We start from the raw sequence: 5,508 nt of genomic DNA on the forward strand, positions 1-5,508 counted from the left end.
ATTATTCTAAACAAATAAACACATCTTGTTCAATAAAGACTTGCAGTTAAACGACCACCTTGGATGCTAATAGTGACATCCATTTGCATTTCACACTTACAGAGACGAACTTGCTTCTTCTCTTCTCTCCCATAATCCCTCTCAGTGGCTCTTTCAACACTTCTCTTTGCTCCATTCTCTTCGGTCTCCAACACATCTATGCCATTTCTTCTTTTGCCTCCCTGCTTCCGGACACTTTGTGTAGCTAGCTTTTCTCTTGTTCTTTGGTTGGTGTCGTCTGGTGCTACATCTTGGCTCTAGCATTTGAATCATGCCTTTCTCAGTTTTCATTCACTTTGGAGAACACGAATCATTGACCATTCGTTTTGACACTCCTTTCCTGGAGGTTTCATTGGTGGAGCTTAAGGAACACTTTCACATTGAGAACGAGGACATTGAGCTACATCAAGAAATCAGAATAGATGAGCTTGCCATTGTACTTCCAGTGGTAAACTTAGAGGATGGTCAGAAAGGGTTCAAGATTAGTGGTAGCCAACAATCAGCCTTAAGAGTTCACATGCCCTATAAAAGAGGTTCTCATGGTGACTTTATGAATCATGAACTAAATATTGTGGTTTCACTAAGAGAGAGGATGCCTTTGAATAGTTCTCTTCATGTTGCACTCAAATCTGCAGTTCGAGTGGAGAAGGTTACTGAGCTTCCTCTAACTTATGATGGATATATTGTCTTCGAACTTCCACCTATGCCGAAGGGTTCACCAATGTCTGGAGTGGAACAGAATGCTGATGGTCATGTTTGGACAAAATATTCCACATGTTCACAAGACTGCTTCAATGGTGTTGTGAGAATGAGTAGATGTTCAGGTTATTTGAGATGTTGTAATTTGGATTGTCCTTTCCTTGAACGAATGGGAGTTTTAAATGATACACAACGGAAAGGAAAGCTTAGGAGACCTCCTCTACCTGGTCCCATTGATCCAGCCTTAGGGTCACTTATGTGCAAGCATTGTGATGCAATACCAGAGTGTGTTTACCTATGCAGTGCTATTATATATTATTGATTTCCCCATGAACGAGTGAAGACAACGAGATGCGCAGTGCATGTGGGTTTCCATGACCATCCAGTTGAAAAAGGTCGAAGTCGAGCAAAGGAAATGCAAGTAGATGATCTCATTTCAATGCGTGCAAGGTTGAATGGAAATTCCTCTTGCAAAAATATCAAGGTGTCTGTGGCACAAGACCTTGTGATGGAGATGATGCTAGCAAAGGATGGGGTTGTTGTGGAGCCGCTAAATGATCAAAAGTTTGAAGAAGTGCTTGAAACCATTACACCAATGACCCAGAGAAGGAGGCTTTAGAGAGTGGTGCAGAGCGCAAGAAGTGAGGCTAGAGGAGGGGATGGTGGAATGGATTCAATGTTTGATTTAAAGAGGAGATGCAAATATCCATACCTACAAAGTATCCTATTTCCTGAACAATTGCAAGATGAACAACAACCACATATCTTCAAAATGTTGACCATTGGTCCAGGATTAGGAGTTGATCTAGTGAATCGCATGCAGCCTGGTGGCAGCTTGGGATCACAATGGGTTCATTTTGACCATGTGCATCGAGTGAGGGGATGGTCAACAATGGGTGCTCATGTGTATGACCCATTCATAAGGGAACTATTAACTATAGCAATATGTGAATTCAAGGTGGAGGATAACCATGCTCAAGTTCGATTTTGGGAGCTACTGAACAATACAATGGAGAAGAATGGTTTTAAAAAACCTGAATTCCGTGGATTCATGGCAGATGGAGGAGGAGCAAATTGGCTGGCTGTCCGCACTGTTTACAATGGGGGACCGGAAAATGTGATGGATGGTAGAGAAAGAACTTGTGTTTTCCATTGGGAGATGAGCATGGTTGAGCACACCAAACGATGCATTAAGCCACAATTTCAGGAGGAGCATAAACTTCTATGTCGGAAGTGGAGAGAGGCAACAACTTCAACTTCTGCAAACCAATGCAAACAAACATTGAATTTGTATTGGTCCCCAATTCATGTGAAGGAGGGTGAGCTACCAACATTGCATACGTGGCTTGCTTGGTGGGATATTAGAGTCAACCAGTGGGGGGGAATGTTCTTGCAGCAAGAAGAGCACTTTGGATTTGTTCCTACAGTGAACCTTTCATAGACAAAACATTCTAGCATGAGAGCAGCACATGGATATGCAAAACACATAACATTGTATGATGCTTGTGCAGCAGATCTTGCAATGAGTGTCCTTCAAAGTGCCCACTACAATGCCTTTATGAATGGAAGACACTTGGGTACAGGACCAAATTTGGATGCTCTCCGGTGAAGAATACTTGATGGTAGTGGGTCTGGTAAAGGGGACAGAAATAGGCTTGTGGATTTATCACACATAGTGATTGAAGAGGGTGGGATACAATCTCTTGAGATGAATAGGCCAATAACAGAATCGGTGAGCATAAGAAGAAAGAGGGGTTCAAATTGTTCAACATCGGTCCATGCAAATGATAGTCATTGACCAGAATACATGACAGTGACAACAAGGAGAGTGATAGGAAAAAGAAGACAAATTGATTTTAAAAGTCCATCACAGGACGTGGTTTGTAGAGAGATAGATATTCATGAAGCCAATTGGGCGATCAGGAGAACTGAACCACATAGCGTTGTCACGTGCTTTGGCTACTTGGCAGAGAGTCAGAGACGATGTGGGGCACTAATCAATGCCCATGTGCGCCCTTCTCATCATGATGGAAAGCTTGTTTCATGGAGAAGTAAGTTGAATAAAGATTTTAACGAAAGGATACACAAGGCAGTTACAGAAAATGGGGAGGTGGTGAGAGAGAACATCATTATTCCACATGAGGTGCATGTATTCCATGTTCGTACAACAGGATCAATGTCTAAGGGGCTAACATATAGTGTCTTGATTTCAGAGTTTCCACGTTGCACATGTCTTGATTTCACAGAAAGGGAAGCAAGAAAAAGCCCCTACATGCCTTGCAAGCACATATACTTCGTGTTTATTGTTGTCTTGGGCTTAACTGAAATGGTGCATCAGTTTATGCATCAGGCTGCATTGACAAAAGTTGAATTGTTTCAAGCTCTGGGTGGTAGAAGAAACCCATCAAGTATGTAGTGTATGGCTTGGATGCCCTTTTTTTGCAATTCCTTCAAAATCGGATAATATATGTAGGTGTGCTTCCTTGCATGATGCTGCACTAAGTTGTATTTTTTGAAGGTGGAAGAAACCCATGAAGCATTTAGCAGGCAGCCTAGATGTCCCTTTTTTATATTTCCTTTGGAAGCGGATGATATACATAGGTGTGCTTCCATGTTTTGGCAATGCACAAAAAAACATTTTGTACAATCATTCCAAGGGTTGGAAGATATTTTGAAGCATCAAATTTTTCTATCAATTTTTTTTTGTATGACATATGCTTTTTGTGCTATGGAGTTAATAACTTTTAGAAAAAAGGTGACTTCTGACAACATGAAGAGCAGTTAATGTAATATGTTACTATTCTCATTATTGAAAGCATTCAATATTTTATTTTATCATTACTTTTTCACAGCAAAGGAAACATGATTTGAACATGTACTTCTGGAAACATGCTAGCCAAGATGCAGGCGAGTGGTTAAGCTTTCTTGGAGCATAAATTGTGGTAATTGGCTGTCCTGGATGAATATGATGTGGTTGTTACTAAACAAATAACACCTTGCATTGTTGTTTGTCCATGCTCGCTTATTTGGCCTCGCTCGCTTTTCTTCGCTCGCTTTTTGGTAATCCTCCACTTTGGTCACCTGATTCGCTCCGCTTATTTGCTATGGGATTGACACGAGATTGACACAACGTGCCAACAATGTCTAATTAAAACATTAATTACATTAAAAAAAATTCCATGAAAAGGAGGCCATTCACTACTTCTAAGCTAGCTAAGTATATATACTCAACAAGAACCATCCATAGAAAAAGTTTTGATTTGCTAGATTGCAACATGCAACACGTCTACGAGTGAGTCCTTGATGTATCACTCTGCCTCCGACTTCTATGTTGGCTTATGGTTATCTACCATTGTTAGCATGAGGTTTGCCATGCACACAAAAGAGTTCCCTTGCAAGTAGATAGTGCTTTACTTCTGTATTGATCAATAATCCATGTATAGACAACAGAATGTACGAGTAGACCACCTCAAAAAACTATAAAATTGGAGCCCCTCCTAAAAATTTCACCATAGCTCAATTAGCTACAGTTGTTGATTCGCGCACATGTCAGACTCCAAAAGCTGCTGTTGGTGCTCTTGGTTACTGCCTCTTCATGTAGCTCCTCAGGCTTCTTTTCGACTAAAGAGGTTGAGTAGGAATATGGTGGGATGACTGCTATTGTTCTAATGCTAAATTATTTGGACGAGTACTGGACCTGTGCTTTGCATGGGCAAAGATACATGACCATCCTAAACCACTCACCATTTGAAGGTGGATCTTCCCTCAGCTAGGCCAACAGAAAGCATTTCTTCAGGGAAGTACGTTCGATCAGTTTCTGATGTGAATGATCTTATAACTCGCTATGGTTTAAGAGTAACGCAAGTGGCTAAAGAAATCCAATTTGTGGTCACCACATCTCAACATTGGGTGGAGCGCATGAAGCACTTTGTACAAAGGTACACAATATAATCATTCCATTTAGCTCCATCTTTAAATGCGATTCTATTCTTCTACAGATTATACTATTAGTCCAGCACAAAAGTTTTAAGGAATCCAGCTATGGTGGTTTGTGAATTAAATGCCGCACGGTAGGCCTCCTTCTCCCCTAGATATTGAATGATTTTGTGATGGCTTCTTTAATCAATGCTAGATTTACGAATCCAATTTGCTTCCTTTATCTAGATCAATGGAGCTCTCATTTGTTTGCTTTGCTGGTATTAAGGAAACGGATCAACCAAAAAGTTAAGAAATGGCCAAGGCCTAAACAAATGCATGGTTTAAGCACTCAAAGCTGCTTTTGGTATCCATTGATCAATTCTTAAATTGCTAATCAATTCACCTTGCGTACTTGGATTGGCTTTTGAAATTTTGGTGAAGTCCCATGGCTTAGAAACCTTTCATCCATTGACCTTCTATCTCCTCCTTCCTCCTAAAATTAAACTTCCATCTCCTCCATTCCATTGACCTTCTATCTCCTCCTTCCTCCCAAAGTTGCCTCTTGTTTTTCCACCTCCTCCCCACTCAAAGCTTACCTCTTTTCTTTCCACCTCCTCCCCTCTTCAAGCCTCCATCCAAGAGCTCCTTCTTTGTGACATGTGGCATGCTCTTCTCTTCCAAGCTGCCACATGTCCTCATTTTTTTTCCCTCCTGCTATCCATGGTTAATAGGTTAAAGATTACATTTGGAAGTAGAGGTTTCAACATGCAGCAGAGAGGACTACAGTAGAAGCTTCAATGCTAAATAATACTAGTCATTGGAAACGTGTGAGGGTAGTATCTAAACAATTGG

The sequence above is a fragment of the Dipteris shenzhenensis genome, chromosome 3 (assembly GCF_047967505.1).
Source record: "Dipteris shenzhenensis isolate YYH24624 ecotype China chromosome 3, Dip_SZ_1.0, whole genome shotgun sequence".
Taxonomy (NCBI): domain Eukaryota; kingdom Viridiplantae; phylum Streptophyta; class Polypodiopsida; order Gleicheniales; family Dipteridaceae; genus Dipteris; species Dipteris shenzhenensis.